Raw genomic sequence first — 14,241 nt, 5'->3', positions numbered from 1 at the left:
CCATCAACCATTTTTATATCCGCTGTGAATATGTTATACAGAGTTGGGCTAAGGACTGAACTTTGAGAAACTCCATTAGAAATAGCTCTTTTAGTCGATGGTGCTCCGTTCACGCTGACTTGGGAGATCTGATTTTTAATGAAGGATTAATCGATTTTTATCAAATGTATCGGAAAAATTGGCACAACTCGTTTTATGCAGTATAGCATTTTGCCATACTGAATCGTATGCATTCTCGACGTCTAACATTAGTGCTGTCCAATGAGCAGCTCGAAGTAGCTCGAAGTTGTTCCCGTCCTGCTCGTTCTTTTTTGTCAACAAATGGGCATGAGCAGGACAGGGAGAAACTTGGAGCTACTTCGAGCTCTCATTGGACAGCACTATTATTCATTCCCGATGATTGTTTGTTGGAGAGATCAGTTTTGACATGAGAGATGGGAGCAAACTGATGAGTCGATAGTTTAACGGGTTTGTAGTGTCTTTACCGAGCTTCGGAATAGGTAAGGGTGCTTGGTGGCCTTGTGTCACTGCTTCTGCCTCATAAGCAGGAGATTAAGGGTTTGATCCCTGGCCCTTTCCAATTTCCTATAAGATAATTTCGTTAATCATATAACTCAATCTCTTTGCAAATCAAATTCTCATTGCTAGCAAGTATGATTCTAAATATAGAATTGTTATAAAAATAGATTGGTATTCATTTGTACCCGCATAAGAATGCTATATACGGTCGCTATGCTCGTGCAGGCCTCATGCAAGTAAGAATGTGTGAGGTTAATGTGCGGGTAGCGATGGTGTGGTAGACGTGTGCGTGGTATTAGAATCCAATAGCATTCAAATTCTAATTGTAAAAAATGAATCCCATTAGAATTCACTTTAATACTTTCTCATTACTCTAGTACTTCTAATTCTCATTCATATATTCCTATCCCATATATCGCATCACTTACCAAAGTGAATCCAGATAATATATCCCTTCATACTAACACAATATCCTATCCTAAGACTATCGTGGAGATGCAGAGGTATACTCGGTCTCTAGTAGCAACGAGAGTTGAACTAATAATCCTTCCTTCCCTTGATGACCGTAAGGACGTGGCCGGCGCCGTAATTGACTTAGTAAAATGCATTGAATTTCCGAAATTTGCACATTGAGAATGATAGCTAAACCCAAGCTCCATTCAATTGGTTCCCTGTGCAATTTCGCAAGTTCTAGTCAATCACGGAGTAGCAACTACGAATTGTACGGTTATCCTGCTCATGCTCATGCTCATGCTCTTTACCGAGCTTCGGAATAGGTACTACAGCAGCGTGTTTCCAAGCATTAGGAAAATAGTAGAGCTGTAAGCATGCTATAAAATCTTTAGCTAGTACAATAATAGCCTTTTGTGGTAGGTGTTTCAGCAGGTTATTTGCTCACAATTTGCTCACACCCAGGTGCATTTTTATTTTTTAATATTGCTATTAGTTGTTTCACTTCCTTCGGTCTGACTAGACGAGCTCCATCCGTATGATTATTATGTGCTGAAGCAAAGCTGTCGGCGAGTAATTCACCTTTAATGTACGAAGATGCAACTAGAACTTCACCGTTCCCCAGAGGGGGAGTGAACTTGCTATTATTACGAAGTGCTCTGCTAATTTTCCACAATTTATCTTCACCAGGAGCTAATTTATTTATAACATCACCGAGCTTATCAAAACATGACTGCGCGCATTCTTCCCGGATTCTGTTATATAGTGCTTCAACAATAAACTTGTAGATTGGATCTTTTGGTCTTTTCCATTGGCGCCGGCACACGTTACGAAGACGAATCAGATTTCTGGTATGGAGCGAAATTCGTGGACGGTCTGGTCGTTTTGGAATGGAAAGACTTTCAGTATCAAGAATGGTGTTGGTGAAAAAGGCTATTCAATCATCGACTGAGGCCGCACCGTTCATGTGCAGGATAAGTGGGGCTGTAAGGTTTATCGAATTGTTGATAATTCTTTGGAATCTTGACCAATTCGCTCAGACGTAATAATATCGGATATTTCTTGGCGCAACTGAAGGACTTGAATCGATTGAGAATACTACTGGCAGGTGATCGGAAGATAGTTCGTCGATAACTGTTGGTGCTAACATGTCTACCAAGTTGTTGGAACGGATAATGACCAGGGACCAGGGTAAACGGATTTCCTCGGCCGGTGGAATAAAATGTTAGGGATGCTGGGGCGTGAACGAAGAAGTTATCTGTAGAGTGTAGCTGCCATCTGACAAAGTTGAGTTCCTGCTTTGTTTTTTTGTTTCGACTGCGCGCATTGAGGTACCCAATCACGAATGTTGAAAAGTCTCCTGCTGTGAGAGACTGTACATCGTTTTTTGGAAACACTGCCAGTTAATTAAATGTCCTGCTCCCGGGAAACAAACTGCAACAACCTTGATCAGGGAGCCATTACATTCGACAATAATTCCAACTGCTTCGATGACGCGCATAGATAAATCGATTTGTTTGAAGACAATCCCCTTGCGGATCGACAGAATTACTCTACCACCTCTTTCGACATCTTCATTTTGTCTGTCTCTTCGAACGTTGGTAGAATTTGGATGAATGAAAGAGTTTGACGTTTTCAACTATGTTTCGAATATGACAGCAACATCGATTTCATGGCGGATCAAGAAATCGAAGAATTCATGTTGCTTGTGAAGAATGGATCTTACGTTCCAATTGAGAGTTCTTAGTTTAGCTTGATCAGGCATTATAGATGTATTTCAGCATCAGCTCAGATAGAGCTGTGAATTATTGTTCTTGCTTGTTTTTGCATGCTTGTAGTCGGTTAAGGGACCCTCTTTGGCCGTGCGGTAAGATGCGCGGCTACAAAGCAAGACCATGCTGAGGGTGGCTGGGTTCGATACCCGGTGCCGGTCTAGGCAATTTTCGGATTGGAAATTGTCTCGACTTCCCTGGACATAAAAGTATCATCGTGTTAGCCTAATGATATACGAATGCAAAAATGGTAACTTGGCTTAGAAACCTCGCAGTTAATAACTGTGGAAGTGAACACTAAGCTGTGAGGCGGCTCTGTTCCAGTGTGGGAATGTAATGCCAATAAGAAGAAGAAGTCGGTTAAACATGTTCCGGGCTCTCCGTTATTGAGAATAGGCTCGATTCCATAGCCTCGTTCATCGGTTCGCCACTACTGCGGGTCACTTTCGAGTAAAGAGGGCGGTTGGTCGGCGGTTGTTCACGAATGCTGAGCGGAACTAGAGTACATACTGATGTTGTACTCGGGTAGCCAGGGCGTGTAGCTTATGATTAGCACATGTACGTTCCTCAATCGATTTCAGGTATGATTTTCTGGCTGGGCATCCTTGGAAATTTGCAGAGTGATTTCCACTGCAGATTGCACACTTAACTTGAATGCGACCGACTGTCACTAAGCTTTGCTTTCACCGGTAATTAATGCTGATTAGGCTAGTGTCGTTCGCAACAATGGGATTCTATCCGAATCCCGAATGGGATTCCATCCGAGTCCCGAATGGGATTCCATCCGAATCCCGAATGGGATTCCATCCGAATCCCGAATGGGATTCCATCCGAATCCCGAATGGGATTCCATCCGAATCCCGAATGGGATTCCATCCGAGTCCCGAATGGGATTCCATCCGAATCCCGAATGGGATTCCATCCGAATCGAATGGGATTCCATCCGAATCCAGAATGGGATTCCATCCGAATGGAATGGGATTCCATCCGAATCCCGAATGGGATTCCTTCCGAATCCCGAATCGGATTCCATTCTAATCTCGAATGGGATTCCATCCGAATCCTGAATGGGATTCCATCCGAATCCAGAATGGGATTCCATCCGAATCCAGAATGGGATTCCATCCGAATCGAATGGGATTCCATCCGAATCCCGAATGGGATTACATCCGAATCCCGAATGGGATTCCTTCCGAATCCCGAATGGGATTCCATCCGAATTGAATGGGATTCCATCCGAATGGGATGGGATTCCATCCGAATCCCGAATGGGATTCCATCCGAATCCCGAATGGGATTCCATCCGAATCCCGAATGGGATTCCATCCGAATCCCGAATGGGATTCCATCCGAATCCCGAATGGGATTCCATCCGAATCCCGAATGGGATTCCATCCGAATCGCGAATTACAGCGTTACGGGTCAAGTTATTCAGAGTCGAGGTCGGACCTGACACCTGGAAAAGGCAGAAAAGGACATACAGTCAATGCTAGTTCTCTTCACTCACTCACCCTTTCAATGCCTGCTGCGGACGATTTACAGGCCAGGCGACAACATAGACCATGATTAACAATAATGAAGAGACTACGTGGTTCGAGTTTCAGGAGCATTCTATAGTCCGTTCTGAACGCGCAGAGGATGTTATTTATGCCTGCTATTCAACATCGCCTTGGAGGGGGTAACACGAAGAGCAGGGATTGACACGAGTGGAAAGATTTTTACGAAGTCCGTTCAGCTATTTGGTTTCTTCGATGACATCGATGACGATGACACGTCAGTTTAGAAAGATGAAGAAAGCCTATTTCAGATGGAAGAGGAAAGCTGAACGGATCGAACATTTTGAAGACAAAGTACATAACAGTGGTGACGAAATCGAGGTTGTCGAATTCGTGTATTCGGGTGCCGCCGGGGACGCATCGTGCAGGGAAACCGTACGTTCTTTGGACTCCGCAAAACGCTTCGATCGGATAAAGTTCGCCACCGTACCAAACAGATTATTTTGGTACAAAACGCTCATTAGACCGGTAGTCCTCAATGGACACGAGACCTGGACATTGCTTGTGGAGGACCAACGTGCACTTGGTTCGTTCGAAAGGAAAGTGTTGCGTACTATATCATTGGCAGGGTACAGATGAAAAACGGTACATGAAGGAGGCGAATGAACCATTAGTTTCATCAGCTGTTGGCACAAATAGCTAGAATGTCGGTCAACAAGCCGGTGAAATGATTCTCGATAAAGTTCCAACGGACACAAGAAGGCAAGGTGTGCTGTAAGCAAGGTAGATCGATCAGGTTAAAGACGACGTTACTGTGCCGTTTACTATATAAATCAAATATTAGGCCTAGTGTGAACAACAACTGAGAGTAACATCATTAGCAATCAAAGCATTCGGGCAATTTGTCGACAATCACATTCAGTGAATAATCAATGACATATGCGTTCCAAATGACTCCCGCTTGCCTACAGTCAGGAAATACTCAACAGTCACGTCCGTAGACTACTGCTGAATTTCCGCGGTAATTAGTTCTGAATTTTCATGGACCTAACGATCACTTCAATTCACATTTGTTGTCCTATTAGGCTATTACCGTTTCCACATGAAGTGAAGTTAATAGATTGTACTCTGTGAAGCGATAATAGAGGTGGAGTGGAAACCATAATAACAGTTTTTGTCACATGTTCAATCCGTAATAATGGATCGCTCATTCAACTTTACATGTGCTTCATTTCACCGTGCAGTGGAATTCGTAATAAGGGCCTTCTCGATTCAAAACTGTTCCAAGCGGAGACAAAATTCGATCATTTTGGTCAAAATAAAAAAAAATATATCCGTGAAACCTGTCGCAAATCTTTAATTTGTGTCTGTAGTATTGATGTTTTGAAAATAGTACGATACAAATAAATCTGTATATGGCAGTCAATTTTATATGCCAGTATTGTTTCTTAACTAAAGGGTAATCAACCGCTATTTAAGCCAAAACTATGACGTTTTCGTGTCAGCTGTTTCCCACTTCACACATCCGACGATGGATGGATGCAGGAAAAGGCACGACGCCCTTCGCTCATTCACGTGAGTTTCGGTCTTTCGTCACTTAATTTCAGCACCAGTTTTCCTCCTACACAGGAAATCGCCTTTCGAGTGATATAAATAGCAAAACTCTATTTTTGCTTCGAACTAATTTCTTTCACTCACATCCACTAATCTACGTATGATGCCTTGTCAACATTTTCCGTCGCAGCACAGGCAGTCAGTGGTGGGTTTGTTCCAATCATAGGTTCACATATTTGCATTCAGAGTTAATCACAATCAATGAGGGATCTTGAATGAAAAACATGCGAGCTAATTGACCCGACTGATTGTGTTATAGTCCAACAATGTCAATATCAACACAACCGCACTTATCCGATGCAGATATTCGGACCCGTTAGACTCTGCGCTCGAAAGTTCGACGACATGGGTGTGTACAAAACAAACGACAACGGCGCGATGCGATTTCCTGTTTTTTGAGGCAAGATGAAAATAATTTTTAGTCACCGTCCGCGTGCGACTGACGACGATAGCCGGTGGGAGTTGGGATGTGTGAATATAAAACTCACCGTTTTTTCGGTTCTACCCCGGTACATAGCAAGAATTTGCTATTAGATTGTAATCTGACACAGGCATACAGGTTTGTTAGCGATTTATAGATGATAAATTTGAGTTTTAGATGGCTGCTAAAAAGACAAAATTCCGAATGAATTGGCTGATGCAGGGACAGAAGAAATAATTTTTACTACACTCAAACAGATGACATCTAGTACACAATCAAGTCGCCAGTCCATTGCAATGTCAGCGGTGGATTGAATAGAACAGCATGTGCATGAAAGCCATGAACGGCAGCAAGCGTCGACTCTCGATATCAACATTGTTATGTGTTGGCATATTGATACTAATTAATTTTGAAATCTCAAAATATGAACATCATTTCATAACAGTGCATGGATTCAACAATTCGAAGTCAGATTTCTAAGATATATGTCTCTGTTGAGTATATAAAGTGATCTAATCATCAGAACAAGATGATAAAAATTCTAGAGGGTTTCACTAATCACTCGACTTATTAATCCTTATGCAGTAGACTTAAAAATTGAAGCGTTGAAAATATTGCTTTTACCGTCTTTTCGAATTCTAACACGCCAAAAAGACTAGATAACTAACAAACGAAAAGTGCGCGATTTGCGTTGTCTTTCTAGATACTGATTCAACAACGTCCGCCCGCCCGTCAGTGACGACTTTTGAAGCGTGGGATAAAATTAAACCCGGCGCAGTTTGTTTACGCGCGGAAAAACCGATGTGAATGCGACTTGTTTTGGCCCACATCCATGTGCTGCGCTATTTGCCCCACTGCCTGTAGGGTATAAGGCCACCACCGCATGCGATAAAATATTAGAACCGCGCTGTGTTGACGCTTGCCATACACACAGTTCAAAGTGTGGTTGATAAATGTTATCTTCTGCCAAGGCAACCTTCCGCATTCTCTGAAGATATCATTTACCAATTACGACTCGAGTAATTATTGCAGTTTTACAAGCCAAATAATTTGTATCAGGTGCTCATGATGTCACCCCTTAATTTTCTTCTCCAGAACAAACTGCCAATCGCGTATTAAGACTGCAAGTGTGCTACTCAAGACTTCAAGTGCTATAAGTTTCGTGTCGACCATGACCAGGAATTGTCGTTATTCGTGTCGCTTGATCGCGGCTGGCGCTCGCGCCGCAATCGTTTCGAATGTCCTTGTTACCGGTTCTGGCGTTTTTCATTTGAAGCACTACATCAGTAAGAAGACTATTTAGTACGCAGTATAGATGACTGTTGCAATTTATTTGTATTTTCCGTTTTTATCCGTCGAAATGGATAGAATTTATAGAAACAATGAAAAATCGTTATCATAAAACGAAACAAAACATATCGAAACGTTTTTATTTATTTGTAAAACGAGATTTGACCTTTCTCGTCGAAAATATTCGCTCAAACGATTCTCTCACTTATTTAAGTCATACTTCTAAAAACTATGTTCTGTTATAAGGCATCTAAATTAGATATATAAAAATAGAAAACAAAAAATATTTTGAGCTGTTGTAAAACGGACTGAACAATCAGATGAAAATCGATTATAATTCCAAAAGGTAGGTGTAGGTTCGAATTAGATTATGAATAAGTAGATGATTAAACTATTTTTTTTTAACGGGATGTATCGTATTGACGTAACTATTTGACGCCGTACTACTTAGTTCGGAGCTTCATCTCTCTATTCTAGGTTGCGCCGCTAGCATACGAAGTCGTTTTGCATGCTGCACTCCACGCATGCTTGTGACAATTCGATCTGGAACAAACATTATCTTTCCGCCATTCTTGCAACATGCCCTGCCAATTATATTTTTTCTAGCTTCTAGGCAAACCTTTTGGAACCTGGGTTCGCCGTAGAGTCGGGTCAAGGTTCATTCTTCGCCATCCTACACTGTTTTCTTCGAGTATGAGTCTTCATTCTTTGCTTAGTAAAAAAACACATGAGCATCTAACGGAAAGAAATGAAGCATGCTTTTATGATTTTGCATAGTTCCAAATCTAGGGAACCTTAGTTACCATGATCGTTTTTGCAAAGTTCAAAACTATGATCACCAAGGCATGCTCTTGGCCCATGTTCTGTTCAGAACCCATAGAACGCAGAAGAGACCTGAAAGCCTTCTTTCAAGAGGCATGGAAGCTTGCTTTCAAGAGGCTCGGAAGCCTCCTTTTAAGAGGGTTGGAAGCTTTTTCCAAAAAGCTCGCTAGGGTCCTTTCAAGAGGCTTGGAAGCCTCATTTCAATAGGTTTGGAGGACTACTTTCAAGAGGTTCGGAAGCCTTCCTTCAAAAGGTTCAGAAGCCTTTTTTCAAGAGGCTTGGAAGCCTCCTTTCAAAAGGCTCGGAAGCCTCCTTTCAAAAGGCTCGGAAGCCTCCTTTCAAAAGGCTCGGAAGCCTCCTTTCAAGAGGCTCGGAAGCCTCCTTTCAAAAGGCTCGGATACCTCCTTTCAAAAGGCTTGGAAGCCTGCTTTCAAGAGGCTCGGAAGCCAACTTTCAAGAGACTCGGAAGCCAACTTTCAAGAGAGCCTTCTTTCAAGAAGCTAGGATGGCTCCTTTCAAGAGGCTATTCAAGAGGCTTTGGGAGCCTCCTTTCAAAAGGCTTTGGAAGCCTCCTTTCAAGAGGCTTTGGAAGCCTCCTTTCAAGAGGCTTTGGAAGCCTCCTTTCAAGAGGCTTTGGAAGCCTCCTTTCAAGAGGCTTTGGAAGCCTCCTTTCAAGAGGCTTTGGAAGCCTCCTTTCAAGAGGCTTTGGAAGCCTCCTTTCAAGAGGCTTTGGAAGCCTCCTTTCAAGAGGCTTTGGAAGCCTCCTTTCAAGAGGCTTTGGAAGCCTCCTTTCAAGAGGCTTTGGAAGCCTCCTTTCAAGAGGCTTTGGAAGCCTCCTTTCAAGAGGCTTTGGAAGCCTCCTTTCAAGAGGCTTTGGAAGCCTCCTTTCAAGAGGCTTTGGAAGCCTCCTTTCAAGAGGTTTTGGAAACCTCTTTTTAAGAGGCTTTGGAAGCCTCTTTTTAAAAGGCTTTGGAAGCCTCTTTTTAAGAGGCTTTGGAAGCTTCTTTTTAAGAGGCTTTGGAAACCTCCTTTCAAGAGGCTTTGGAAGCCTCCTTTCAAGAGGCTTTGGAAGCCTCCTTTCAAGAAGCTTTGGAAACCTCCTTCCAAGAGGCTTTGGAAGCCTCCTTTCCAGAGGTTTTGGAAGCCTCCTTTCAAGAGGCTTTGGAAGCCTCCTTTCAAGAGGCTTTGGAAGCCTCCTTTCAAGAGGCTTTGGAAGCCTCCTTTCAAGAGGCTTTGGAAGCCTCCTTTCAAGAGGCTTTGGAAGCCTCTTTTTAAGAGGCTTTGGAAGCCTCTTTTTAAGAGGCTTTGGAAGCCTCTTTTTAAGAGGCTTTGGAAGCCTCTTTTTAAGAGGCTTTGGAAGCCTCTTTTTAAGAGGCTTTGGAAGCCTCCTTTCAAGAGGCTTTGGAAGCCTCCTTTCAAGAGTCTTTGGAAGCCTCCATTCAAGAGTCTTTGGAAGCCTCCTTTCAAGAGACTTTGGAAGCCTCCTTTCAAGAGGCTTTGGGAGCCTCCTTTCAAGAGGCTTTGGGAGCCTCCTTTCAAGAGGCTTTGGGAGCCTCCTTTCAAGAGGCTTTGGGAGCCTCCTTTCAAGAGGCTTTGGGAGCCTCCTTTCAAGAGGCTTTGGGAGCCTCCTTTCAAGAGGCTTTGGGAGCCTCCTTTCAAGAGGCTTTGGGAGCCTCCTTTCAAGAGGCTTTGGGAGCCTCCTTTCAAGAGGCTTTGGGAGCCTCCTTTCAAGAGGCTTTGGGAGCCTCCTTTCAAGAGGCTTTGGGAGCCTCCTTTCAAGAGGCTTTGGGAGCCTCCTTTCAAGAGGCTTTGGGAGCCTCCTTTCAAGAGGCTTTGGAAGCCTCCTTTCAAGAGGCTTTGGGAGCCTCCTTTCAAGAGGCTTTGGGAGCCTCCTTTCAAGAGGCTTTGGGAGCCTCCTTTCAAGAGGCTTTGGGAGCCTCCTTTCAAGAGGCTTTGGGAGCCTCCTTTCAAGAGGCTTTGGGAGCCTCCTTTCAAGAGGCTTTGGGAGCCTCCTTTCAAGAGGCTTTGGGAGCCTCCTTTCAAGAGGCTTTGGGAGCCTCCTTTCAAGAGGCTTTGGGAGCCTCCTTTCAAGAGGCTTTGGAAGCCTCCTTTCAAGAGGCTTTGGAAGCCTCCTTTCAAGAGGCTTTGGAAGCCTTCTTTCAAGAGGCTTTGGAAGCCTCCTTTCAAGAGGCTTTGGAAGCCTCCTTTCAAGAGGCTTTGGAAGCCTCCTTTCAAGAGGCTTTGGAAGCCTCCTTTCAAGAGGCTTTGGAAGCCTCCTTTCAAGAGGCTTTGGAAGCCTCCTTTCAAGAGGCTTTGGAAGCCTCCTTTCAAGAGGCTTTGGAAGTCTCCTTTCAAGAAGCCTCCTTTAAAGAGGCTTTGGAAGCCTCCTTCAAAGAGGCTTTGGAAACCTCCTTTCAAAAGGCTTTGGAAGCCTCCTTCCAAGAGGCTTTGGAAGCCTCCTTCCAAGAGGCTTTGGAAGCCTCCTTTCAAGAGGCTTTGGAAGCATGCGAAGTCAGTTTGCATGCTGTACTCCACGCATGCTTGTGACAATTCAATCTGGAACGAACATCATCTTTCCGCCATTCTTGCAACATGCCCTGCAAATTATATTCTTCTAGCTTCTAGGCAAACCTTTTTAAACCTGGGTTCGCCGTAGAGTCGGGCCAGCTCGAGGTTCAAGAGGCTTTGGAAGCCTCCTTTCAAGAAATTTACCTACTCCCTTGAAATTTACAGTGAAACAAATAAAATCAACAATTTGAAAAAAAAAACTGGAATCATTGACTACAACCAACTAGTTACCAACGATAATACCCTGCGATTTGTGAATTTTGCTGCAGCTCTAAGGACGGCAATATAGTGCCGAAATATCCGCAAACACACCTGGCAACACCCGAGTGGCTCACATGCAGACCATGTACTGATCGACGGACGGCATTTATCAGACCTTATAGATGAAGGGTCCTTCAACTGCATCTATCGATCCCCCAAATTATTCAATTAATAAGGGGGGAAGAAGAACAGACTACCGGCTGGTTTGTGGTGCAGACGCGAATAAATCACGAGCATGGGGGCCGTACACTAATTACGTAAGCGATTTTCCTGGGTTTTTCAACCCCCTCCCCCCATGTAAGATTTTTCCCATACTAATCATTTATTTATTTGGAGCGTAAGAAAATGGCAGGGGGGGTCTGCCCCCATAAATGCTTACGAAATTAGTGTACGACCCCATGGTTTGCGGAAATCGCTCTTAATAGATTGCGAACAACGATAGAAAAAGGCAAAAAAAATCATAGCAAGCCATGATAACAAATCTATCAAACTTGTATAATACAAGTGCGAAAGAACATAATCGATAAGACAGCTCCCACAGAGAAGTGATGATTCTCGATTTGTTCTCGATCATTTTCTGTAGGGGATCGCACAGCTGTGTAGAACAAATTAAAATGTATCATCAGAACACGTGCTCCCCGCGTTTGGAGCTTTTTGAAAAAAGAAATTTATCATGAGATATAGCCTCCCGAATTAGTTATTTATCAAGACAGCTTGCGAAAAAAAATCTCTCACGCTATGTTACATATCGTATGTGTATACAGAGATGATAAGTGAGAGACTTTTTCTCTTTTGGGTTCAATCCCTGATTACGAGCTGTATCATGAGCAATACTAGAATGTCTCAATATCAATGTCAGATGTCAGTTGCTCTCATTTTTATAGAAACGTGCAGCATGGAAAGCATGCCACAAAAATCTCAACATTTTTTTATTCTGTTACAAGGGCGAAAAATGTGAAATGTCTGCTTTATTATTGTGTTTATAGCCACTTTCAACTTTGTGTATTAAAGAAATGTGATTAACTTATCGTTTAGTCATTGTTTTTTGCACTCTATTAAAATAATTCAGTAACATTAATTCTAATATAAAGCACAACATCGTTTCATGATTGTTCATGAGAAAATGCGCTTTGCTCGCTGTCATAGTCATAGGTTTAATGATGCTGTAGCCAATCAGGTATCTAAAATAACCTTCCTTAGCCTTGTGGTAAGATGCGCGGGCGCGGCTATAAAGTAAGACCATGGTAAAGATGGTTGGGTTCAATTCCCGGTTCGGCCTTGAAAATTTTCTGGCTGGAAATTTTCACGACTCTTCCCTGGTCATAAAAAAGTATCATTGCGCTAGCCTCATGGTATACGACTCCAAAAATGCTTGGCTCAGAAACCTCGCAGTTGATAACTGTGGTAGTGCTTAAAACACTAAGCTGCGAGGCGACAATGTCCCTGTAGGGAATGTAATGCCAATAAGAAGAGGAAGAAGAAGAAGATGTAGTAGATACAATTTAAAACTTGAAAGATAGATCGAAATCGTTTTGAAAATATGCATTTGACTAGACTGCTTATGGTCTCATCTATCCTTCATAACATCCGCACGCTTGCCACTAAGCTCAATTTACCGTCAACAATGAGAATCCGAAACGATAAACGATTCCATCGTGATTGACAACTTACACCTCTGACCATCTCATCGGTGATATCAGCCGCTCGCTCGTCGATATTACCTAATCGTTAGTTCGCGCAGCAGTTCCGATCGCTCGACGAAAGTGAAATCATCAGATTATCAGTACACTGCACTGCATCGCACCAAAACAACATCAACCTCCAACCAACCAGTAAAGCTGTACACTTCTCCAATCATCTCCGTCATTGCAAACAATTAAAGTAGAAAATTTCCCTACCTCTTTATTTCCACAGCGATTTGCAGGCTAATTGCAGTGTTGTTTTGAATTTGCAGTCGTGCGCTCCGACACGGGCGCGGCGAGGTATCGCGACGTAAACAACGCGGCTCTTAACCAGTTAGCAATTACAGTTCAAATCACTTGGTCTTGCAATATAGTTTATACACCGTCGTCGTTCCGACGTGCAAGCTCTGATGGGGGATACACACTTGAGAGCACGTGGTGACGACGCGTTCCTTTAATTGCAATGCCGAATAGGTATGTGCTGACTGCCAGATCGAATCTCGAAAGTGAAACCGTTTTTCCAAATCGGCACGATAATTCACGTATGAATGTATATTTAAGCGACCATAATAGAACGTCTTCCAACTTCAAGAGATGAGCTAATGGAATTAGGTTCGTTGTTCGGTGCCTCATGCGCACGCGGCTGGCGATAAACTGAAACGGAACGGTAGCTGCAGTCACAGTTGCCGGCGTGTTGAGCTTGAGTTAGACTCGTGATGTCCAAGAATAACTACGTATACCCAGTTAGTATAACTTCTTGCACACCACTGCACAGTACTGCAATAGATATACGCTTTTGCATCGAAAACAAAATATGATATATCAACAACACTTCCTCTCTTCGTGTTGGTTCTCGTGCGAGCACATGGTCGTAACTATGCCCAACCAACGTTGAATGATTTGTATTTAAGAACTCAAAAGTTGTAGGAAGTAACGATACAGAAGTGTTCACAGATTTGAAGCATAGCAAGGAGTGAGGTTTGGCCAACTTGCGGTTAAGGCTTTTCGATCTACCCGGAAGTTGGCTTATAAAGCTAGTTCATCTATGTGTTTGGGTGGTTTGGGTAAAGTTGAGTTATACATGAGTTTATTTATATGTCCAATGCAGATAGAATTCTGATCGATTTAGATACTTTGAATGCGGTTAAACAAAACCACGATCGCATAATATTTGTCGTCGAAAATAAAATGTCTAGATTTGATATCATTCTAAAATAAATTCAGAACAAACTTAAATATCAGTCAATCACCTCCTACGCCGCTGACGGCAAATGTCGAACCATATACCATTATAGATCACACGATAGCGAACCGCTAGATATCTACCACTAAGCCTCATGTATTTG

The 14,241-nt window shown here is 43.0% G+C and overlaps 1 protein-coding gene across 5 annotated transcripts in view; it reads right to left on the bottom strand.

Moving 5' to 3' along the window:
• Nucleotides 1-14,241, bottom strand: part of LOC134207661 (uncharacterized) — a 62,135-nt gene that overhangs the window by 35,955 nt on the left and 11,939 nt on the right. Inside the window, exon 1 of one of the 5 annotated variants that reach the window (XM_062683441.1) lies at nucleotides 13,112-13,553. The exons of 3 other annotated variants lie outside the window; for them this stretch is intronic. The gene's annotated coding sequence lies outside the window, so the exon portion shown is untranslated. Of the gene's footprint in view, nucleotides 1-6,896; nucleotides 6,916-13,111; nucleotides 13,554-14,241 lie in introns of those variants that run through there. One more of the 5 variants, XM_062683442.1, reaches the window with a different exon arrangement.

This window comes from Armigeres subalbatus, chromosome 1 (genome assembly GCF_024139115.2).
Source record: "Armigeres subalbatus isolate Guangzhou_Male chromosome 1, GZ_Asu_2, whole genome shotgun sequence".
In the NCBI taxonomy this organism is placed as follows: Eukaryota; Metazoa; Arthropoda; class Insecta; order Diptera; family Culicidae; genus Armigeres; species Armigeres subalbatus.
The sequence above is the reverse complement of the archived record's forward strand: the minus strand, read 5'-3'. Positions and strand labels throughout refer to the sequence as shown.